The sequence below is a fragment of the Podarcis bocagei genome (genome assembly GCF_964188305.1).
Source record: "Podarcis bocagei genome assembly, chromosome: 6".
In the NCBI taxonomy this organism is placed as follows: Eukaryota; Metazoa; Chordata; class Lepidosauria; order Squamata; family Lacertidae; genus Podarcis; species Podarcis bocagei.
In genome coordinates this window covers 10,241,350-10,267,484 of record NC_138130.1, presented here as the reverse complement: position 1 = coordinate 10,267,484, position 26,135 = coordinate 10,241,350, and the positions used below count along the sequence as shown (strand labels likewise).

General features: G+C 43.0%; 1 long non-coding RNA gene across 1 annotated transcript in view; it reads left to right on the top strand.

Moving 5' to 3' along the window:
• Window positions 1-1,322: 1,322 nt before the first annotated feature.
• LOC308589466 overlaps window positions 1,323-26,135 on the top strand; it is a 37,507-nt gene continuing 12,694 nt past the window's right edge. Inside the window, exons 1-2 of the long non-coding RNA XR_014009286.1 lie at window positions 1,323-1,585; window positions 13,234-13,330. This is a non-coding gene — a long non-coding RNA (uncharacterized lncRNA). The remainder of the gene's footprint in view (window positions 1,586-13,233; window positions 13,331-26,135) is intronic.

Genomic DNA, 26,135 nt, shown 5'->3' with positions numbered 1-26,135 from the left:
AATGAAGTTGATGTTGAAGAATCATTGCTTTGGCGCTGGTGATCTTCCAAGAAACGAATAGTGTGGTGTAGTGTCGGACTAGGACCTGGGAGTCCAGGGTTCGAATGCCGACTCAATCATGAAGCTCACTGGGTGGGCTTGCACCAGTCACTCACTCACTTACCTAACCTACCTCACAGGGCTGTGGTGGGAATAATATGGAGAGGTGGAGACCTGTGTATTCCACCTTGCGCTCCTTGGAGAAAGAAGTGGGATATAAATGTAATAACTAACTAATTAAATAACTAAACATTCTCCTTTCTCAAACGTCTCTGCTCTTTGAAAAGGAACTTTTCTGGGGGATCTTTGGAAGCACATCAGAGGTAAGTGAGATGGGAATCTTATAAGAATTTTGTAGAGGAAAAGGAAAGGAATGATGTGACTGTTGTTGCTGAGGACACACAAGCTTTTTTTCATTTGTTTACTGATGTTGATTGCACAAATTGGTTTGTACTCTGCAATCCAAATCACCACTACTATCATTGTTGGCTAGATGCAGTCAAGTGCTTATTTATTTAAGAACATTTTAAACCAACCCTTCACTGACTAGCAATCTCAGGGTGGAGTGCAACAAAGCAAATAGAAAATAAAATAAAAATAACAATTACATCAAGATCAGATCAAAGGCCAGGTTGTTGTGTGCGTTTTTAACAACTCGAACAACAAACGTAGCAAAAAGCAAATTGCCTGAGCAAATAAATATGCTTTCAGCTGACAACGAAAACTCAACAGAGTCAGAGCCAGCTGTATATATCCGAGGGGCAGACTTTCCAGAGAGAGGCTGCCACACCAGAGAGGTCCCTCTTGTAGATTGCCACAAAAGGGCATGATCTGAACTCATGATCTGAACTCGGAGGCAGGTTGGTTCAGAGGAAGATGCTCCTTGAAGTATTTAGGTCCCAAGTTGTTTAGGGCTTTTTAAGTAATCACGAGAAGGGGCATACATAGAGGTTAGCCAGGTGGGCCTCTGCCAAGGGTGCAGGTCCAGGAGGGCACAAAAACCATGCCTCTCTGAAGTGTAGGTGGTCTCAGCCATGACCCAAGACCAGATTTCAGCTCAAAAAGGATTTATTGTAACATCAAAAAGGATGGCAAACAGAGGCACTCAGCCCAGGCAACACACCTCCCCGCCTGTGATAGGCCGCCTTATGCTGTGACTGGCGAATCACAATGCTGGCCCTATCGCAGCAGGGATTGGCTGGCTGCCATCTACCAGCAAATGTCATTGGAGGGTTTTAGAATCCTGTCTTTTGTGATGCGGGTGAAGCTACTGAGCTCCAGGTGGCATCAAGGGCAAGGCTTGCAGTCTCCACTCTGGCTCACAGGGGCTAGGAGATCACCTATTTGTGGCCACCCCCAGGCCACTCCTCCGTTGCTCTGGGTGGCTGGATGAAGCCCCGGGCACTTTGGTGGAGGAATCTGGCCCCTGGCACGGGCCGTTGCGGCAGCCCTGCAGGGCTCCCTCTCCAGTTTGGCTGGCGGTGTTATTAGAAGTCTGACCGGAGCGCCCAGCATGACTCAGAGGGAAGAAAGGCGGAGAGATCAGGTGAGAGTTGCAGCAGGAGGAAAAAGGGAGGCAGGCAGAGAAGTAGAAGGAAAAGGGGCAGAGCAGACTCAGTCCCCACGGGCACGGAGGAAATTGCTGGAGGAGCACAGAAAAGCAAACTTTCTGCATTTCTGGACCCTGGTCTTTCCCAGTTTTGGAGGTACCGATACATCAGCGCCAGATTTACGTATAAGCTAAACAAGCTGTAGACTGGGCCTCCCCAAAAAATTAAAGGAAAAACCGCACTGGATGTACATTTCCAAAATATAAGATAAAAAAAAACAAATAAAATAAAATCAGTGTTTTGTGTTGTGTAGGCCCCTATGATGTAAGTCATGGGCTCCGCCTGCTTGCCAGCTCCCCAAAATATCACTGGTTTGCTCCTTTCTATGTATAGGGTGCCTACATTCTGCATGGACTGGTTATTTTGTTATGTGCAAATGGCTTTAGATACCTATTAGGTCCGTAAATTACCATATAGCATATATGCAACACAAAAAACAGCAACCTTTTGTTGTTGACAAAGGACAGCTGGACATGTAAAGGGCCCCATTGCTTTCAGTAGCTTAGGGCCTCGTCAAATCTAAATCCGGCCCTGGTGCCGGTACAGCTGTTTGACAAGGGTGCAAGGGAACCCAGGTGCACCTCTGACAAGCACCTTGAATTTGACCCAGTAGCATATCGCCAGGCAGTGCAACGCCTTCATGACCTCTGTGAAATGATGTTGACAAGCTGCTAAGCTCAACATGCACAAGCCACAGCACGCGGTCCATTTTTGAAGGCAGCCCCGTAAAGACCCCTTTACAGTAGTCCAACCAAGTGTTGTTTGAGGTTGCAGAAATACAAACTTGAGGAAGCATAATGTCACTGTTGTGACATAACATTTATTCTCTGTGACAGTAGTGGGAATCCTACAGAGAGTGTTTTTATATTTTTGTAAAATGGAGACGTCTGAATTGTTAAGCTGCATTAAGGTAAAGGTAAAGGGACCCCTGACCATTAGGTCCAGTCGTGGCCGACTCTGGGGTTGCAGCACTCATCTCGCTTTATTGGCCGAGGGAGCCAGCGTACAGCTTCCGGGTCATGTAGCCAGCATGACTAAGCCGCTTCTGGCAAACCAGAGCTGCGCACGGAAACGCCGTTTACCTTCCCGCCGGAGCGGTACCTATTTATCTACTTGCACTTGATGTGCTTTTGAACTGCTAGGTTGGCAGGAGCAGGGACCGAGCAACGGGAGCTCACCCCATCGCAGGGATTCAAACCGCTGACCTTCTGATCGGCAAGTCCTAGGCTCAGTAGTTTATAGCTGCATTAGACAATTGGTAACTTGAAAGGGTCTTCATTCGGCATTTTGTGGTCTTTCTAAAACACCAAACAAAACATTGGAGCCCAAGTGGAAGTAAACAAAATCATATACAGCACAATTGATCCAATACAGAGCATCTTTAAATTCCACTGTGCAAGAAATGCTTGCCATTCGCTGGATCTTGCCCATGTTTATTGCTGTTCATCATGATTCTATTTAAATTTGGAAATTAAATAAAAAACACCACAGTGAAACACTCGAGGAAAATTTTCTCTTCATTCCCTTCTTCGCCGTTCTGCCTCCTTCTCTTCCAAGGAAACAAGATTAATGGCATTTTTACTGGAATCGGTCTATTACAAGATGATTACATTTAGATTAAGGAATGGTAGATTTATAGAGAACTCAAATATATTGAAGATGGAGAGCTCATTTAAAGGGCTGGGAAGAATTTATGGGTTGTAAATACAGATGCTTTTTATATATATAAAGAATGCTTGTCGTTTGTCAGTAAATGCAAGTTAGAATACAATCACTGTTCTAAGCTAAGTTTTTCTTCAAATGATCAGGTCTCTTATTCCACATTTGGTTGGGAATGGCGGTGTGCCCCTTCCAGTCCACTTTGTCACTTGTTTATGGGACAACCTTTTTCACTGTATGCCTTCACAACGTGGGTGTAAAGTCTGGGTGTTACTAGGCTAAAACTTCCATCACCCCTGACCGCCGACCATGGTGCGGAGAGGAATGGGACACTGATGGGAGTTGCAGTCCAAGAACACTGGAGGGTCACAGGTCAGCTACCACTGCTTTACAGAACCGGCTAGTTTCTCTTGCTGCTTGCTTTGATAGTTGAAGCAACCCTTTTGCTGCATTCAAGACTGGAAGCACCGATCACTCCCGCACTGTAAAAATAATAATAAAGAATGAATACTGGTTCCTGGTGTGGACAAGGGCTGCTGACATCAGCAAGGGCAATGATGTCGTGCACTTGCATGTTGTGGATGGAGACCCTTCTTGCCTCCACCACCACCTCCCTGCTAGATTACCAGGCAGTGGATCCCAACAGTTCTGCTGAGCTAAGTGCACCTCTCAGCCATGTCCCATCTGAGGAGTGCAGTTGCTGAGCAGGTACCTACATAGGGTGAGGTGGTACCCGAGGAACCCTTGGTTGCAAGTTGTTTCTGTGGTAAAGAGCAACAACTATTCACAAGATGAGCAGAGTTTTGTGGCACCTTAAACGTATAGGACATGGGTTTTTGTGGGAATGTTCAGGGAGGCAGGAAAAGATATATTGTTTATTAATATCCTTCCTAACTTGTGTTAGCAAGTTCTATAACTTAGCAGAGTTTTACATTCCCCTTTTAAAGGCACAGTAGATATAGCTGGTTGCAGGCTTGTTTAAGCCTCTCAATATTAGTTTCCTGGTAAGTTCCCTTATAACCCCCTTAAAAGAATAAACACACCACAATCTTGTGTAAAGTATATAAAAGACGTTTACTCACATTATCAGTTCACAGTTGGATCCCTGAAGGCAGACTTAATTACAAAGTATATACATGTGGATCTATCCTATATGGAGATAATCCCAGTGTCCTCTGTTGGCTGAGAGCTGGTTCAACAATGGAGGAAGTCCAAAAGGAAGAGATGGCTGCGTGCCTTGTCTTTTTTGTTACCTGGACAGGTAAGGCCAGGCCCACCTCTAGTCACATGCAAGGAAGGATGCTCCAGCCCAGGAGGAACAGGAAGTTGCGACTGGCTGGACCAACATCCCCTTGCATGTCCACTCTAGGAAAACAAGGAATGTTGTATTTGACTGCTCCCAGTGGATTACATCCCACAGTTTTCTCAGTAGTGACGCCACAACTCTGGAACCGCAGCCAGGGAGACCATTGTCAGTAGATAGGGATATTTATGGATATTCGATATGGATAGTAGCTATGGATATTAGATATGGATATTTAAATCCACAATCTAGGAATGCAACTCACTGGGCATTAGGTCTCTCTCTCGCTTTCTCTATGAGACCAAGCTTAGGAACTTGCCAAAATATGAAAACATGGTTATGAAGTGGACTCTAACTTATAATAAAATTGTTATTCTTTAAGGTGCCACAATACCCTGTTGCTTTATTCTGTATTATTATTGAATTTATTAGACACCATCCAACACAAACCAATATTCCAGGTGAAGCAATAATACGATTTAAAACTAAGGCTGCAATCCTATGCCCACTTACCTAAGACTAAGTAAGCCTTATTGAAGTAATGGGACTTACTTTTGAGTAGACATGCACAGGATTGCACTGTAAGAGTTTAAAATACTAAAGAGTTTGCAGAGGCAACCCTCCATCCAGCTAGCAATATGCATAGCAGGGGTAGCCCTTAGTTGAATCAGAATAAAAATATTTTGCTTCTTTGTATTTGACATTATGAAGCTACCTCCATCATTTTCTTCAAGCATCTGCAGCTGCGCTCCCTAGATATATTTATCCATTTGAGTTCACCTTGAGCTTATCACATGCACATCACCATAAAATGATTGGGTTCAGTTAACAAGATGCTTTCTTGGGTATTAATAAAACAAAATGAAGGACTAGAAATCTAAATCATCTTGGCCCAGAATCTCATGCCCTGGTGCCCAAAGACCTTACACTGATCCTCATCATTCCTGGATATAATAATCACAAACAGCAGCACCATATAAAGATATAATTGAATGAGTTGTTAATGTGTGGGATGTGGAAAGCCCTGTGAGGAAAATTATGAGGTTGCTTTTGCTCTGTGACTCTCAGGAGCATTTCACAAATAAAAAGATCAAATCCATTTAAAATAAAATAAAAAAATTAAATCGAGGCCATCACAGAAGGATTCTGTAGTCTGAGAAATACAGGTAGATTTCAAGGCAAATATCAAACATTAAAGCCCATGGAACAGATGTCACTTTTTAAAATTAAATTTCTTAAACTTTCATTTGAAAACAACATAATTTCACTGTACCGAGTAGAAGGACTGAAGAACATAAGTTAACTGTCCGCTATAATTATTATATGTACCTGTCTCCTACTGAATATATCTATATATCTTTATCTATGCTGATGACACTCTTCTTCAATTTTAAAAAATGTACCTTTCTATATCAAGTATGAAGCATAAATACATCTCCTATGAAATATATCTGTATCTATGCTGATGATACTCTTATTCAACTATGAAGCATTAATCACTTAGCACAATAAAAATGACTTTGAAAGTTTATTTGCTCATACTAATCACTGGTACAATTCTTTTTAAAATTGTTAGATCATCAAAATAAAAGTGAGCTTTGTTAAAGTTCCAGTAGTATGATATCTCTAAAAATAATCCACATTTATGTGTACTTTATCCAGTTCTATATATGCCAATTGTAGAATGCAAAAAAATGTTTCCAGAATTTTTTAAAAAACTATTTATATTTATAATATATAAATATTATATTTATACAGATGGGCGCATCTGGCTAGGTTTGCCCAGCCACAATTGTGAAAGGATGGAGAGTTATTTTTTACACTAAGCCAGAACAGGGGGAAAAAATAAGAATCATTAATGTGTATATTTCACATCAACAAATCAACCATATGCAAACTGGATGCCACTGACATATCTTTTAGTTAAACATTTCTCTTTATACGTTTTATGGCTTAGGACCCTTGTATCTACGGGACCGCCTCTCCTGGTATGTCCTGCAGAGGACCTTAAGGTCCATGAATAACCATAGTTTAGAGGTCCTGGGCCCTAAGGAAGTCAGACTATCCTCCACCAGGGACAGGGCCTTTTCAGTGATGGCTCCGACCTGGTGGAATGCTCTGTCCCACGAGACTAGGGCCCTGCAGGACTTTATCTCCTTCTGTAGGGTCTGTGAGACAGAGCTATTCCGCCTGGCCTTCAATTTGAATTAGCCTGATCCTCTATTCCCTTTCCCCCTTTCCTCTTCTATGAAGAAACCCTTTCTGGGACCCCACATTTAAATTCTTCCCTGGCCTCCTTGCTGGCCCAAGTAGGACCAATTCAGCCAGCTAGCCCTGGGGATTATCTAACTGATTTTTTGATTTTTATTGTTATTCATGTTTTTATACTGTATTTTATGCTGCTTTTATAATTAAGTGTTTTAAATTTGTTGTTACCCGCCCTGAGCCTGGTTTTTGAACCAGGAAGGGCGGGGTATAAATAAAACTTTTATTATTATTATATTTTTGCATATCTCACCTTGAGAACATCTGATGAGAAAGCAACTGAGATTTGGTTTTTATACAAATAAATAAATAAATAAATAAATAAATAAATATTAAAAGATGTTAAAGCAAAGATTGTAGGACAATGCACACAGTGACTTGCGATCTCGATCACACGCAGTCTGTAGTCCGCTGGCAGCAGGAGTTCAATATGGGTATGTCTTTAAGTTAACATCTTACATTAAAAACCTGACAGTACCAAACTACCGAAGTCTTTTCACCAAAGCCAGACTAAACGTCTTTCCTTCTGCAGTGTTGGATGGCAGGTTGAGAGGAGTTCCTTACCAGGACAGACTTTGCTCTTGTGCTCAAGACATCGATTCCATAAAACATATTTTGTTGCATTGTGCAAAATATGAGCAAGCCAGGGCTGAACTGATACAGTGGTGCCCCGCAAGACGAATGCCTCGCAAGACGGAAAACTCGCTAGACGAAAGAGTTTTCCGTTTTGGAGGTGCTTCGCAAAATGAATTTCCTATGGGCTTGCTTCGCAAGACGACAATGTCTTGCGAGTTCCTGCTGGTTTCCCCCCTCCCCCCTTTTTCTAAGCCACTAAGCCGCTTATCAGCTGATCCGATCAGCAGATAAACCGCTAAAAGCCGCTAATAGTGCTAATAGTGCTAATAGCGCTAATCCGCTAATCCTTCAATGGGCTTGCTTCGCAAGACGAAAAAACCGCTAGACGAAGAGAATCACAGAACGGATTATTTTCGTCTTGCGAGGCACCACTGTACTACCCTTGCTGGTACCTTTCCCGGGAAAATCAGAGGCTCACTATGTCAGGTTCCTACTGGACAAATGTTAGAACATTAGCAGTGGCAAAGTTTTTATCGGTGGTTGCAATATCAAATGAGCCCTATATTCTAAACAGAATGCTTGCTTAACCTGGAGGTAGGCTGTATGAATTGTGTATTGCTTTGTAATGATTTGTTGGGTCTCTGGACCATAATAAAGATTGATGATGATGATATTAAAAGATAGGCTAGAATATGGCCTCAGATTGGGGTAGAGCCCTTCAGATGCTGTTCAACTCTGATCATCTCAGGCTGAAGGGCCAATAATGGATGATGGGAAATTAGTCCAACATTATCTGTAGGAAACCACAGTGGCAATGCTTCCCTCATACAGGATTATAATCTGAAAATGCTATTACTATAAATCGAAATGAAAAGCTGGGAGTCTGCTCATTTTTTGTAATGTATATGTTGCTTTTACCGAAATTGCAGAGCTATATTAATTTATTCCAATTGGAAAATAACTCCGGATAGGTATGGATTTGAGCAGAGACAGATTATGAATTACCAAATCATTATTTCTTCCTTTCTTTCGGCTGCCACCACAAATGACAGCGGCAGCCATGTTGGCAGCCTGGCAGCCATTTTGCATCCATTCTGTGGCATTGTCGTGGGGGGGGGGGGTTGCTGCCAAACAAACAAAAATGGTTTAAAATATTCAGGGGGAGAAATCTATGCACTAGACTTCTACCCCCGGAGGAGTTTGAAAAATAAAAATCTCAGAAATTTTCTCAGGGGGAAAATACAAAACCTATTTTACAGCTAATTCCATTGCCTGAGCCTAATCTCCAATGAGAACTAAGCCTGGTCTTCTTCTGATTTCTTGTCTTAGCAGCCAACTGAACTACTTGATCTCATCAGCTTGAAGTGGACCTTTATTGATCACCAGAAAAACAGAATATCTATGAAGGGGGAGGACTTTTAAGTCCTGAAATGTAGTCCAATCCATTTAACTGAGAGGCACTTAGACCTGCTTCATAAGAAACCTTTCTGCACTCAGATACATAATGTGGGAGGTGTCAGTAACGCAAAGTGCACGTCCATGCATTTTTCAGTGCTCTCCTCTGTAAAATGCACATCTTCTTGACCCACTTGCAGGCCCAAGCTGTGCGCGCGCGCACACGCACACACACACACACACACACACACACACACACTGCTCAGATGTGCTACCGATAAATGACACCACACCATTGAATGGGATCAAATCAGGCTGCAACTTTTATTGACTACAGATGAAGAAGTTTGGCACAGGCCAGGCTTCCTCAGCCTTGGCCCTCCCGATGTTTTTGGCCTACAACTCCAATGATCCCTAGCTAGCAGGACCAGTGGTCAGGGATGCTGGGAATTGTAGTCCCAAACATCTGGAGGGCCAGGGTTGAGGAAGCCTGGCATAGGCAATAGGTAACTGTTATGTACTGAGATATACTTGGAGTCGAGAGTGGATTTCATGCTCTTTATTCAGCTCATAGTGGTGAGGAGGAATGGAAGTTTCCCCAAAGTATCTGCTTTATATACATTATTTACACAATGGGCCCCACATGATCGGCTAGTTCCAGGATTCTCCTGTAGGCCAATCAGGTTGCGGATTCACTTCCATCTGGAGCTGGATTGGGTGGCTCCTGTGGACCAATCATACTGCTGCATTGTTCTAGGACCAATCAGACTGCTGCATTTTGGATCCTATTGTTCTAGGACCAATCAGATTGCTGCATTTTGGATCCTATTCAACTCAGTACATAACACCCCTCCCCTCTAAGTTCCAGTCCTGACCGGGAGGTCGCATTCATAGTCCTCAAGGTACGCCGGCGGCCTACGTGTGCGTTGTGGCCTGGGGTGTTCCCTGGTCCAGGGTTCGTGTTCTGGCTCGAATAGGATATTGAATAGGATATTGAATAGGATCCAAATTGCAGCAGTCTGATTGGTCCTAGAACAATAGGATTCAGAATGCAGCAGTCTGATTGGTCCGCAGGAGCCACCCAATCCAACTCCAGGTGGAAGTGAATCCGCAACCTGATTGGCCTACGGGTGAATCCCAAATTAGCCAATCACGTGGGTCCCATTGTGTAAATAATATATATAAAGCAGACATTTTGGGGGAACTTACATTCCTCACTACTATGAGCTGAATAAAGAGCATGAAATCCGCACTCGACTCCGAGTATATTTCAGTAACCATTTATTTCCGGCCCACCTGCTGAAAATGACATCAGGTTCAAACCGGCAGTGGGGATTCCTATGGCTTACATCAAACAGGGGGATCCCTGTGAGGATTGTTGCCTTTAAGTCACGACTGGACCTAATGGTCAAGGGTCCCTTTACCTTCACCTTATACCCAATAGCACTAGCCCAGCTAATATAAAAGAGTAGTAGTAAAGGTAAAGGTAAAGGGACCCCTAACCATTAGGTCCAGTCGTGGCCGACTCTGGGGTTGCGGCGCTCATCTTGCTTTATTGGCCGAGGGAGCCGGCTTACAGCTTCCGGGTCATGTGGCCAGCATGACTAAGCCGCTTCTGGCGAACCAGAGCTGCGCACGGAAATGCTGTTTACCTTTCCGCCGGAGCAGTACCTTTTTATCTACTTGCACTTTGTGCTTTTGAACTGCTAGGTTGGCAGGAGCAGGGACCTAAGCAACGGGAGCTCACTCCATCACGGGGATTCGAACCGCCGACCTTCTGATCGGCAAGTTCTAGGCTCTGTGGTTTAACCCACAGCACCACCTGCTTCCCAATATAAAAGAGTATTAGTAGATAAGAATAATTACTCTGTAGAGTATCTGGATGTGAATAGCAAGAGCAGAACCAACATTCTGGCTTTTCTTAAGTGGAAAACGCACAGTAAACACAGAAAACATGTGCAGAGTGGGTCTGCACCACTCTCACTGCATCTGCAGAGTGCTGTTGAAATGCGCACAATATCAATGCATTTTGGATTACTCACCTGTCTCCCCAAACTGGCTGCCTGCATCTTTAATGCGGAATGGATGCCCATCTATGTCAAAATGATGTTTCTCTCCAGCATGAGCAAGGAATGAGATACCAATCCTTCAGCCTCTGTGAGTGGGTTCATTCCTTAACCTTTACTCAGAAACATGTCCATCACTGTAAACATTTCAAGATGAGAAATAAGAGTGTTGCTAGCTAACCTTAGCAGAATGTTGAATTACTGGGATGCATTTAGATGGTTTCTCGGGGCTTCATTCCCCCTCCAAGTTGACTTTCCCATCCATTTTTGTTAGATATCATGATCTCGCGGTGTCTAAACCTGAACAACCAGCAAGGAACTGGCAGCGTTTACAAAATGGTTATGATGTGTGCACATTCAGCCCAATCTGAAATAAGTTAACTCAGAATAGCAGCCGCTCTTTGCTGTTATAGCTGACTTTCTTTTAGGGTAAGAAAATAAAGCAGAGAGAAAGACAAGTTCCTTACCAAATCTTGACACCTTGATTGCAAATGGAAAATTAGCCTTTTCCCACCCCCGGCATTTTAACATTTCGAAAGGTTTTTCTTGGCAAAGCTTGTCGCCAACACAACAGGAGATATGAAGGGGAAATATTAACTGACCTTGATAACCAAACACCTTGGGGTGGGGGGGATTGACTGACCATTCAAGTGTATAAAACTGTACTGCTCTGTAAAACAAGGCAAGAGAAGGAAGCTAGTAAGGCAGAAAAAGGCTGTAAAATAAAAGGAACTATTTGGAATACATATATTTTCTAAAGTAAGGTGTTGTTTATGAGTGAGCTTTGGGATGTAGCTATGTAGAGATTTGGTAATTTGGAGGATGGGAAAAATCTGCCCCGTTAACATTCATAGATATCACCTTGGCAAAGATGATTTCCTGGAGAATTAATGGCTGAGTGGTACTAATGGCCCTGCGCAATGCCTCAGGCCACCAACTCCCAGCCAGCATTTAATCTGCAGGAAATGCATTGTGCTTTGACGACAGCTCAGAATGAGCATCAGCCTGTTATTCTGGAATCTCTCTCTCTCTTTTTTAAGGGATAAAAGGACCTAGAATTCAGATTCACACCCCCAACACTCCCACCCATAATTTTGCAATCAGACTCAAAAGAGCAGTGAAAATGCACATTCTATGATCCGAATGAATGATTTCAATTACAGACATGTGTATGCTTGTTTACATTGCTTTTTTCCCTTCAAATTACCAAATGGCAGGCAGTTTTATGGGTGAAATGGAGAACATGGAGCGGGGGGGGGGAGGGATATAGAATATGAAAGTGCATGAGAGCAACACCCCACAAGTACTATCTAAAAAGGAAAGTAATCTAGATTAGATGTTACAGTCTACTGATCATTGGGAGCCCCACTTAGAATGCAGCCCCCCCTGGTGTTGACTGGGGGAGATTAGGATGCTGTGCAGACCCCCTCTCTTGTCCGCCTCTGCTGATGCAGGGCCAACGCTTGGTGGCCCCAAGCTGCAGCCTGACAGTGTCAAAAAGTGTGCCAGCAGTAAATCACACTGTTCAAAGTTGGAGTTAACTCTTTATTAGTGAAGGAATGGGTTTCCAAAACCCAAAACTAACTGTGCAGGCACCAAAGTCCCTATTTTTCCTTAGCTAAAACCCATTAACTTGAGCTCTGAGTCAATGTATAAACAAAAACCCGGCTGTGCTCAGAGCCCTCTCCTTTATCAGTGTGTGATGGCAGGAATGACGCTGACTGCACCAGCAGAACAGAAAAGATACACCTGTGCCTTATCTTATGTGCTGACCACAAAAGACGCGCAGACCTAAGTCCGGAACAACGCCAAAGCGTGTTCTCGGAGATGACGACCTCTTCCTCCAAGATAAGAGTAGGAAGAGGAAGATACTTTTATGGTCAGAAATACAGGAAGGAATTCCCTTTTATGGTTAAGAATACCAGAGCAAGAACATATGAGATGTCAACCTGCGTACATAGGTTGAAGTGGTTGGACTCCTGGGGAAGGAGGGGAAGGGTGCCTGGAGGATATATATACTGCATGAAACTTGTCATTTCTTTGGACTTGCTGTGGACTTGATCACGCAAGTGCCTTCTGCTATCTTTGAATCAACCTCGGTGTCATTTGACTTCCTTCCTCCTGTCCTGGAGCAACGCAGACCCAATCGGTGAACTCCAATAAGGCTACATTAGCAAAAACATGATCTTCACAGATTTGGCAGAGTGTCACGCCTAAAGAGCACAGCAGTTCATCCACAGCAGGTCTTACCCCATCAATCAGTTGCTGAAACTGAAAGTCTCTGCCTCCTCAAAGGTGTCTTAATTCCCCTCCTCTCCAGGGCTTTCCCGAAGCAATCAGAGACTGTTCCACCCATTTCGGCCCTCTTCTGGTTCAGGAAGACAAGAGGAGCTTGTTTGCTGTGACTTCTGGAAATGGTGAGTAAAAGATTCACTTGTTTGCAAAGCTAAGTGTCTATTATTTATTCTATACTAAGTATTTTTGCAGGAAACGTTTGTTTAAATTTAGATGAGGGCACATGTAAATCTAACCAAGTTTTAATGTGCTTGGAGCAATCACCATTGTGCTTAACTCTGTTACTGGAGGGTAGGAATCTCTTTTCCAACCTCTCTCTCCAACAATAGCAGCATCAGGAACAATTCTCGACAAGAGAAGTTGCTGGATTATAACTCGTTACCAAACTAAGAACTATGGAGATATTGGTCTGAATAGAGATATTAGATTCATGTCCCATTATACATGCTAAAGCTAATTTTGGTCATCTATCCGTGCGCTGCTCTGCTCTGATTCACCAGAAGCGGCTTAGTCATGCTGGCCACATGACCTGGAAGCTGTTTGCCGACAAACGCCAGCTCCCTCGGCCTATAGAGTGAGATGAGCGTGCAAACCCAGAGTCGTCCGAGATTGGACCTAACGGTCGGGGTACCTTTACCTTTTTATCCCTTTAAAAATTGCCCTTCCCTGTGGAACCAACTGCCATCATTAACAGTAATCAACACTTATAAGGTTGTAGCAGCTTCTGCTTCAGAGTATCTGAAGAAGTGTGTACAGTGGTGCCTCGCAAGACGAAAAGAATCTGTTCTGTGATTCTCTTCGTCTAGCAGTTTTTTCGTCTTGCAAAGCAAGCCCATTGAAGGATTAGCAGATTAGCGCTATTAGCACTATTAGCGGTTTTTAGCGGCTTATCTGCTGATCGGATCAGCCGATAAGCGGCTTAGGAAAAGGGGGGGGAGGGGAGAAAACCAGCAGGAACTCGCAAGACATTGTCGTCTTGCGAAGCAAGCCCATAGGAAATTCGTTTTGCGAAGCACCTCCAAAACGGAAAACTCTTTTGTCTAGCGAGTTTTCCGTCTTGCGAGGCATTCGTCTTGCGGGGCACCACTGTATACACACGAAAGCTGATACCTAGAAAGCTTATACTTAGTTGGTCTTTAAGGTGCTACTGGAACATCTTTCAATAAATTTTTAAAAAAATCTTTCGCCATTGTTATTTATTAGGACAGACCAACATGGCTACCAACCTGAATCTGTAATTCTCAACAGGGAAATGGAGCAAGGAGGAAAAGGGTTAAGCACTCCTCCACACCCCTGTCTCATAATCTCAATCTGGATTAGGGTCCCTGTGGGACTAATTTGTGAAAGAGGCAGTAGTTGTAAATCTGTGGTTTTCAAAGCATGTGTTTAATGTGTATATTAACTATGACTGAGAAATAAGGTGAATATTGTCTCATTGCTGACAGCTGTTGTGGTTTTAGCACTCTAAATCGTCAATTTAACCTCTAAGAACGACCATCAGTGCCACTTTTAAACAGTTGCCTCTGTGATTTCTAAGGGGAAACCTTGTCTGCACTTACCTATTAATGTATGATCTGCCTTAGATTTGGCCAACTCCTCTTTCTTAATTAAGTTTACATTGAAAATATGTTTTCTATTGTCAACTGACCTTTTAAATGCTAATGGCAAATGTAACCTCTGAAGTGTTATTGCAATCTTACGACTGCACTATTAATACCATCTTTGTGTTGTCAGATTTACGTTGATACCGTGAGATAACTTTCTCGTGATTCATGAAAACCTAAGTCTCATTTATCAGAGTTTTATCTGATGCTTTGGTAATTGTGATACAAGTTACCATTATTCTTGCAAACAGCCAGTTTACAATTTATTCTCAATCAATAGAATAACTTGCATGCTTCTGGTATTCTGTGAAATTGGTTCACCTTCACAAATGGACATGAGAGAAAGGGGCTTGGCATCAGTGCCCCCTGGACAGTATGGTCTATTCTACCAAGTCAAAGCACTCAAGGGAGCAATCCTATGGCAAATGGGGATTAGACTGGATCCTAAACTCATTCAGCTTGGTCATGTGACCTGGCAAACTGGCATAGAATATTTTTAAATGCTTCTTTCCCTTCTGCTAGGATAAAATATGTACTCTACTGGTGTCATCGTAGTGTTGTAAGCCAAAAATGGCTTATCTTCTGAGTTTATGCCAATAAAACTCAGAGACAAGAGGAGTCCATTGTTGTTTATTGCAAAGCAATAGGTTACAGTCAAATCTTTTCGCCAAACTGCAACCCGCCCAAGGGTCAGAGCGGTGGTATTTATAACATTTCAAACAAAGGATTTGAATTTTCACCAATCATGTACATCATTACCTCATTTCATGTTTAATACACATGCGCAATAAGCATTGCAAACTAAACTTTGATTCTCACTGTGATCAAACTAACATTGTGTTAGTGTGCATGTTGGGAACCTGTGCTATGTGTAGCCATTTGCACCATGTATCAACTTATATTCTAGTTTATGAGCTGTATCTTCGTGATTTACCTATTAGCTGTCCTTCTGTCCCAGTGGGGGACGGCATCTTGCAAAATCATCAGTTTCTTAAAGCAACAGGTTACCATAACGTCTCTATTAGGGGCATATTGAAGGATTTATAGGGGTTCACATTATCACATTCACTGTGGCCCTTTGGGCCACTACCACATTAGGAAGAGTTGAGACATCAGTGTAGCTATTTATTTATCTTTAACCAATAAGTGTACACAGTAGGGATGGAGAATGTATGGTCTGCCCAGTTGGGCCCTCTAGTGACACAATCTGGGGTGGCACCACAGCCACCAATGAATCTTTGCACTTGACATGGGAGCCTGGCATTAGCGACACTAAACACTGGGCACTGGGGAAAATACAACGTTGGGTCCACGGGTTCCTGTCCTAGGGCATTGACATCACCAGGCAAGCCCATCTGGAAGGAGGGTCCGAATCTTTGATATATTTCCCACAATGTTCAGCGTCCTGCAAAGCCAGGGGTTTCAAGTGGGACTAGTGGCAATGCCAGGGAGGTGATGGTGGCAGCCCAACCCAAGCCTAGTCAGGAAACGGGTGGAACCAGTGGGGCTCTTTCCTAGCAGTACGTTGAGCCTGCTTACGCCTTTTGCTGGTCATGGCAATCTCAAAAGTCGCACAACTCTCCCCCCAACACACACCAAAATCTTTTTTTAAAATAATAATTTAAATACATACCACAAAACTTCCTCATTTATACAATCTTTTTTTGGACTTCCCTCAGCACCTCTGATGATCCACCGTTTTAACCACTTCTTATGCATTTCTTAAATTCTTATTACCTTTAATTGTCTTAACTAACCCTCCTCCCCCTTATCCATTTTTGCAATAATTCCAATAATACTCCTCACAAAACTTCTTGCAAACCTACAAACTTAGTCTGGTCATCACAAATACTTTTCAAATAATCTGTAAATTTACTCCAGTCTTCTGTGAATTTCTGGTCCCGCCAATTTCGGATCTTTCCTGTTAGTTTATCCAATTCTGCATAGTCCATTAATTCCTTCCTCCATTCTTCTTTCGTCGGTAATTCTTCTTGCTTCCATTTTTGGGCCAATAACATTCTTGCTGCCGTTGTTGCATATAAGAACATCTTACATTCCTTTCTATTTATATCACCTCCTACAATGCCCAATAAGAATGCTTCTGGTTTCTTTATAAATGTATATTTCAACATTTTTTTCATCTCATTATATATCGTCTCCCAGAAGCTTTTCACTTTTTTACATTCCCACCACATATGATAAAATGTTCCTTCTTTTTTTTTTACATTTCCAACATTTATTACTAACTTTATACATGTTAGCTAATTTGACGGGTGTAATATACCATCTATACATCACTTTCATCACATTTTCTTTTACGGCATTGCATGAACACACACTCCAAAATCTGGAAGTGGGAAGATTTAAATTTTTGTCTATGGGAACAGAATCACCTAGAGCTTGAGCCAATCCGTGTTGTTCTGGAGCTCTGCAACATCTTTAAGAAATGGAACTTGGTTCTGAGGGAATGCAGTGCACCTGTCTCTGAGAAAGAATAATCCTTAAATTGAGCTGGTTCGTAGAATCATAGAATTTCAGAGTTGGGAGGGACCCAAGGGCCATCTAGTCCAACCCCCTGGGATGCAGGAATCTAAGCTAAAGTATCCATGACAGATGGTCACCCATCTTCTGCTTACAAATCTTCAAGGAAGAAGAGTCCATCATGTCTTGTGGGAGTCTCTTCCACTGTCAAACAGCTCTTACTGTCAGAAAGTTTTTCTTTATGTTTAGTTGGAATCTCCTTTCTTGTAACTTGAAGCCATTGGTTCAAGTCCTGCCCTCCACAGGAGGAGAAAACAAGCTTGTTCCCTCTGAAAGAAAGAGGGGGGGACTCACTTTGTACGATTCACAAACACAGAACAGAGCAAAGCTCTCATCCACAGTGCAGTTAAAACGAGGCTGTGGAAGCCTAGGTTATTTCCTACAATTTTTAATGTGAATAAGTTTCACTATCATTTTCTGTAATGCAACATCTGTTTTCCCCTATTACATTTTTATGTGACATTTGTGGGAGCTACATGGCTTAATAAGATAAATGGCTTATTTTCTAAGTGCTTGAACTCAAACAAGAGCACACTCAGAAATATCTCAAAGAAGAAAGCTCTCCATTTCCCTGGAGATTATTATTGTATGATTATGGCAGATACATTCCAATGAATCTTACAATTGATGTTGATCTTATCACATGCTGGCTGTAATCAAGATAGCAATTTCTGTCCTTGGCTTAGAGAGCTTTGGCCACAGAAACATAACCGGGGGAAATCAGGAAGTAGGTGACCACTTGTCTTGAATGGTACAGGAAAAACATTGTTAAAGCGGCAGAGACTTCATGCGTAACACTGTACCATCCCAAGACATTTTGGTGCTTGAGGCAGACCAGTAAACAACTCCCCTTTCCAATACAAAGTGCATAGTACCCAAGGCTTAGGGTTGCCATATTTCAAAAACCAGGAAGACCCCCAAATCGTTGAGAGCTTTTTTTTTTTTTTTAAGGAAACCACCAAAACCGGTCAAGTTATTTTGACACAGAAAATTCCACAATTGCCTTTCCCTGTGAATAAATGCCCAATATAGTCAATATTCCCCTTTCATGATGCCCCAAACCAGGGCTCTTTTTTCCCCAGCCAGAGCTTGCCAGAACTCAGTTCCAGCACCTCTATTTTCTATTTATAGAAAAATAAAAAGGTAAAAAGGTAAAGGACCCCTGACAGTTAAGTCCAGTCACGAACGACTCTGGGGTTGCAGCGCTCATCTCGCTTTACTGGCTGAGGGAGCCAACGTTTGTCCACAGACAGTTTTTCCGGGTCATGTGGCCAACATTACTAAGCCGCTTCTGGCAAACCAGAACAGCGCACAGAAACGTCGTTTACCTTCCCGCCGGAGTGGTACCTATTTATCTACTTGCACTTTGACGTGCTTTCGAACTGCTAGGTTGGCAGGAGCTGGGACTGAACAACAGGAAATCACCCCGTCACGGGGATTCGAACCGCCAACCTTCCGATCAGCAAGCCCAAGGCTCAGTGGTTTACACCACAGCACCACCCGCGTCCTATTATAGAAAAATAGTCCTGCCCAAACCCAACAGCCTGAGGTGGCTGTCCACGCTGCCTCATATACAACTCACCTGTTGTATCAGAGTCAAACTAACCAATTGGTAGTTTTCCAGATGTTCCATTTCTCCCCTTCAGCTTTTCCCTTTTATGAAAATGGCCGTTCCCCAGCCCTGTCGATGGGATGGTGTCATAATGCCACACCAACATCAGCATGCATGCAGATCTGTCTGGTGCCCAAACACAATTCAGAAGAAGGGCAACACTTCCTGGGAGGACACTCTTGAAATAATTAGTAAATAAATAATCAAAGAGGATAGGGTGACCTCTTTGAAACTCAAAAACGAGAACATGAAACACAGCGAATTGTTTCACAGTTTAAATAGTGATGTTTGCTTTTTTTAATAGGTACTGTATATATAATGTGTAAAGGCAGGGTTTAATTTTTTATAAAACGCAGATGTGGGAATCCACATTCTTAGTTTCTTTTGGAGATATTAGCTCGTATTAATGTATTATACTTGATAGTCCATACACACCCACGGTCTCCCGTTTATGATGCAGTAAAATTTTACAAACCTCTGTGACAGCAGCATTTGGCACAGATGAATTTGACAAAGCAATGATGAGGTCAATAAGATGACAGAATAGAGGATACATAAAGATTCACTCTCCAGGTGGATAATTTCCTGACAGTGCATATCTGGGGAGTTAGCAGGGACATATAACTTTACAAGTGGGCTTTGGACCTCAGGAAATGCCTCTCTCATTATACATTCCCCATTTATTACTGGGAGAAAATCCTGTAGTAATTTTGGGTGTCTTTTATGTATACACAGCCACTCTCTTTAAAACATTGGCTTGAGTTTCAAAAAGAGAAACAGGTGACTGGAATTTTATGGTCAGCTATTGGAGGCCAATTAGTTTCACATGACAGTGGTTTGACCTGGGGGGAACACTCTTTGGGGTTTGTTTCACAAAAGATAAAACAGAGCTCCAGTCTAGTTATGCTTCACTCTTTGTGAATAACTTTAAAACACCTATCCTCTGGTATCCCTGGAAGATGGCATTACATTATCTTGTCGCAATCCTTTTCAGGGTCCATTAATTTCCAGGTGCAAGCTGGAATAATGTAGAATAATATCATCATTCCATTCCATTTATACCATACGTGGAAGAGCAAAGCTGATGCACGTAGAAATTTGTACCTGCCACTGACAGAAATGAAGGCTGAGCCGACACCACAAACTCCCTCAGGCGCAGCATTGTGGCTATTCCCCAGCCCCCCCCCCGGATTATTTAGCAGCTATCTCTTTGCAATGTTGTTTGCATGTTGCCTGTTGTGGGGTGGGGGGTGGGAAACAATGAAGTCAGCCACCCACCACGGCGCAAAAAGAATCCATAGATTAAGGTGGGCTAATAAAACACTCTAATTAATGTGAATTATGTCTTCGGGAAAATGGAGGCTGACGTGGATGGGAAAATAATTAAGGAAAACGGTGGATACCCGCACCTACAATTATGACAGAAGAGAAAAAGAAGACCTCAGCAAGATCTCCGAGAAACAGAATTAGGAAGCAACTGCCGCAGTAAAAATATGCAGGGGAGAAGAACGTGTGGTTCTAAGCTTGATATTTTTGCAGCACTTTAAACCCATTGATTATATTGATACTCTGGGATCTACGTTTAATGGAAAGCTTGATCTGAGGTTAACACTCTGGCTGGCAGTTGCATACCACATCACAAGGGTGTGATGTTGTTTTGCTACCTCTTCTTTGATGCTGGTAGATTACAGAAGCGGAGAAACATGGCCGAGAGGTATTCCCACAGGGGGAGGGAGGGAACTGAAAAACTACAGTGGCTCTTTGCAGAGCTTGCGTCTGAGGTACCAGCTTTTCAGAAACTGCTGCATTACCAGCCTTGTGTGGCAGCTCATGATGAATATGTGCAGCACAATCCTAGGCATGTTTAGCTTGGACAAGAGCTCCATTGTGTTCAGCAGGGCTTATTGTCTAGGAAGTGTGCATAGGATTACAACATTGACTTACAGGGTTTACATGCTGCTTTTCAACTTGCATTCCCAAAGCAGTGTGAACCAATTTTGCTAACCCGTCGAAAAGCAAAAACTGAAGCAGGAGCACAGGAGCAGGGCTGTGCTGCTATTCCTGACCCACAATTGCATGCCTCCCTCTCTACCTGCAGGTATTAGTTGCATGAGTTGTGGCTGTCTGCAGGGAGAAAGCCTCTGCGTGTGGATAGCTGAGAGGTTAGGAAACCACCCATGCTGCCTTGAGCTCACTGGGGGAAAAGCAGGATATAAAAATACCGTAATAAAAGCATGAATAAATAAGCAACATAGCTGCGCAGAAACCATCCAAGTCAGAATGAATGCAAATGGCAGGCTGATACTTGTGGTCTTATTTTCAGCCAAGATTTGCTCAAGCCTTTTGAAACAATTTAAATCTATTATAATACAATATAGGAAGTTAAGGGATACATGGGAGATGAGTAGCTCAGTATTTTCTTGGGAGGGGAAGAACTTTCTTAGACATGGACCATAAGAGCAGCTCACCAGTTCACCTTGGTAAAGGTAAAGGGACCCCTGACCATTAGGTCCAGTCGTGGCCGACTCTGGGGCTGTGGCGCTCATCTCGCTTTATTGGCCGAGGGAGATGGCATACAGCTTCCGGGTCATGTGGCCAGCATGACTAAGCCGCTTCTGGCAAACCAGAGCAGCGCATGGAAACGCCGTTTACTTTCCCGCCGGAGCGGTACCTATTGATCTACTTGCACTTTGACGTGCTTTCGAACTGCTAGGTTGGCAGGAGCAGGGACCGAGCAACGGGAGCTCACCCCGTCGTGGGAATTCAAACTGCCGACCTTCTGATCGGCAAATCCTAGGCTCTGTGGTTTAACCCACAGTGCCACCCGCGTCCCAGTTCACCTTGAGTCATTAGCAATAATTGTATTGGGAACAAGTGCATGTATTTGCATTGCTGGATATTCTCTCTGTGTCAGCCACTCAGTGCCAGCTATCGCTATGCTGCAAATATTCATTATATCTGGAGTCAATCTGGATCTGCAATTTGGAAAGTTCTTCTCTTTGGAAATAAAACCGTGCAGTTCAGTTTGCCCAACATTACGCATTGAGTGAAATGCATCTGATTTTCACAACTGTGGAAGTTTTACTTTGTTGCCACAGTGCTTTGGCATTTCAGTAGTCCAGCATGTGCTCCTGACTCCCAGTTGTTTAAGTGACTTTTCAACTTAAATTAGGCTGTTGAAACACAGAAAGCTGACCCGGGATGTGAAAGGGGTGTAAGCCTGACCACCCCTGTTGTGACTTTCTGAATTTAAATGTTTCTTAACCCTAACTATCCCTTTCTGCATGTATGCATCCCAAAATGTATAAAACTAACATTCTTCATTCTTCTTAATTTGTGATTTGGCTGGCTCTTGGAAATCTTGTTTTAATGAAGGGAAGGTGGTGCATCTGAAGTGGTAAATGTCCTAATGTTATAAACAATGCACGCTAAGCAATGAAGGGGGAACAAGTGATTTCCATGACAAGAAGCTCCACCTCAGCTGAGTTGCTCTGGAAATAGGCCAGAGCAAACTGCTTTGCCTCCATTTTGAGGGAAACCCCCGAGGACTGTCCTATAATTAGCTCTGTACGTGGAAGGGGCAGCCGCAGCTCCTGCAAAGCCTGGCACTGAGCCCGAGGGGATCAGTCAGAAATGTTCAGTCAAAAGCAATGCTCGGATGAGAATTTCAGAAAGCAGCAGAGCTCTTTCCTCCAGTGACCAGGCATCATAGTGGTTGCCTGTTACCCAAACCAGAACAAGTTGCAGAGATGTTCATAAGATCCAGTGTGCTGTCGTAAGGAGGGGTGTGCACAGGAGGCGAGAGTATAGCCCCACTTTGGTCATGATATGGAATGCCTGTGGTAGGACTGCCAGACAGCAACAGGGAAACCTATGTTTTAACTTTTGATACTGTGATAATGTAGTGCAGTTCTCTTCCCGCTAAGCTGCTCCTATAATATTCTGTTCAGTCCATCATTTGCCTGTCTTTGCATCCCATGCCACCTCAATGGCAGCGTCACTTCACAGAGAACAAGGTAAAGGTAAAAGACCCCTGGACGGTTAAGTCCAGCCAAAGGCGACTATGAGGTTGTGGTGCTCATCTCGCTTTCAGCCCGAGGGAGCCGGCGTTGGTCCACAGACAACTTTCTGGGCCATGTGGCCAGCATGACTAAACTGCTTCTGGTGCAATGGGACAGTTACGGAAACCAGAGCACACAGAAACGCCGTTTGCCTTCCTGCCACAGAGGTACCTATTTATCTTCTTGCATTGGTGTGCTTTCAAACTGCTAGTTTGGCAGGAGCTGGGACAGAGCAATGGGGGTTCACTCCATTACGGGGATTCAAACTGCTGACCTTCTGATCAGCAAGCCCAAAAGGGTCAGTGGTTTAGACCACAGCACCACCTGTGTCCCTACAGAGAACAACATATCACAGTATACAGTGGTATCTTGGTTCTTCAAACGCCTTGGTTCCCAAACGCGAAAACCCGGAAGTGTTCTGGTTTTTGAATGTTTTTCGGAAGCCAAACGTCCAATGCAGCTGTAGGCTATTGTTTCCGGCGTGCCTGCACCAATCAGAAGCTACACCTTGGTTTTCGAACATTTTGGAAGTCAAACGGACTTCCGGAATGGATTAAGTTTGGCGCTTTTGTTTTTGCTATTTATTTTGCGTTTTTGAGGCTTTTTCGGTTAATTTGTTTTTGTGATTGTCTGGAACCCAGTTCAGCTACTGATTGATTGATTGATTGTTTGATTGCAGAAATCGATAAAAGCCCCCCCCCCCATCCAAACAATGACTATCATCAGTGCAGGCAGGGGGGAAAATAATTTTAATTTTTGTCATATGCAGTACTGTCTTATTTATTTTATAGTATAGTATAGCATAGCATAGCATAGCATAGCACATTATTGCTTTCATTTTATGGGTCAATGGTCTTGTTAGATAGTAAAATTCATGTTAAATTTCTGTTTTAGGGGTTGTTTGTAAAAGTCTGGAACGGATTAATCCGTTTTGCATTACTTTCTATGGGAAAGCGCACCTTGTTTTTGGAACGGACTTCCAGAATGGATTAAGTTTGAGAATCAAGGTACCACTGTATTATAATTATACTTGTAATTACTTTTATACTGCCCTTCATCTGAGGCTCATAGGGTGCTTTGCAGTGTAAAACACAAAAATACATAACCTAATAACAAACAAAACAGTACCTCCAACACACACATAGTTGAAAAGGCCATAGATTGTTTCACAAGGAAGGAATAAAGACTCTGACAACGTTACATGGAATTAAAATTAGGCCACAACTTTATTAAACTTCTGAATGTAGGAAGACCTTGGCTTAGGCCTCTGGGGGGAACTGGGGCTCATCAGGATAAATGGGATATGGGGGTGCTCTGTGAGACTTAAGCGTAGCAGGCAGCCAAGCCCATATCCCTGCCCGCCCGGTAGTTCACTGACGACCTTTCAGGGACACCCATTATATAACCCCCTTAAGAGGGGGACCCTGGAATCACTGCCACAGCGGGGTGAGTCACCACTTCACACACACACACCCATATAGGGAAGAAAAGTCTAAAGGATTCCACCCAAGGCCATAACTGCCTAAATTGTGACGAATTGCTATGGGGAAGACAAAACCTGCCAATGCAGGAAATTTTCTTGCCGGTCCTTCAATAGCAACCAGTCCAAGACTGTAGCAGAACCCACTAAACAGGAAGAAAAAGTTAACCTGCAAACAAGAAACATTAAACTAAGGGAGGGTAGGGAGGGTGAATCTCCAGAGCCGACTGCCTGGCTATTGTCAGTTCCACTCCCTATTTATAAATGGGGCTGGCCCCACCTCCCAGCAAGAAAATTGATTACTGAGGCTGGGCATGATCCTCCAAAAATTAACACTGAGAGGCAAGCCAGCCCCTGTTTGCCAGTAAGTTCCCAGGGAACCGTAGCACCACGTGCGATCCCGCAAAGGGCACCCACAAAGTAAAGTGGGAGTGCTCATTAAAAGAACACTGTAAACACTTGAACTCTTTGGCAGGCTTCAAATAACTCTTGCAATATTATAAAGACTTTGGATATTTTGGAGGACTATAATTCAGATGGACTATAATATGCAGATAATTAAGATATTTAAAGGACCCACAAAGTGAAGGGAAGTCCTAAGATTCAGAAACATCTTGTTTTATTTCAAAATTTAATTGTGTGATTTATTTTGTAAAACCAATAAAAAATATTTCAAAAAAAGAAAGAAAGAAATCTCACCAAAGATCACCCTCACCATGAATTTACAGAATGGTCTTAACTTAAGCTAGAAATTATTTCAGTATCAGACGTCTCCAAACCTCTGCCAGACTGTAAAATGGAGATAACCAGTGCTTTTTTCTGGGGGGACGCATACCCCTCAACATTTTGTGAATCTTTGTACTTTTGTCCATTTACTGTATTTATTTTTCTCCAATTTGAACTATAAAATGGTGATTTTCTTGAGTCAAAATGAGAGTACCCCTAAACATTTTTTTTTTTTAGAAAAGCATTGGAGATAATACTTGTCTGTTCCCAAAGAGTTCTTATAAAGCTTTTCATTTTTAGAAAAGGGACGCTGGATTAGATGGATCCTTAGTCTGATCCACCAGCACTACTGTAATTCAAAGCGGTGTTCAAACCCAATGGAAACAACTAAATATTTGTGTTGTTGTTGCTTTGTTTATTTCAAATCTTGCTCGCTCATTCCTTTGGAAAGGGCAGCTTGGAGTGTTTATTTCCACATTTTGTACCCAATCTTTGCATAAGCTTACATCTAACAAAAAAGTGTCCTTTAAAAGTGCCAGAACCATGCTGGTATTCGAAAGCATACTGTCTCCAAGCAGTTGCTATTAAATAGTGGGTGGACATAGCAGACGACACACAGATTTCTCCGAGTAGTTCTTTATAAGTAAGCTGGAACTGAACTGAACAGCAAACAGCTCAGCCGGCCTGCTTTTATAGGCAGCCGGCTGTCAACGTCGTGACAACCCAGGGTTTCCCGCCTAAATTAACTGACCTGGACCTGAGTGAAAACTATATACACGATACCCCTGGTGGCCAGGGTGAGAACTTCGATACATAACATTTGCCAAATGTTCCAAATGACCAGTACCCTGGAGTTATGATTTGTGTTGTTTTGAGCATTGCTGCATTCTAACTGCCTCAGAA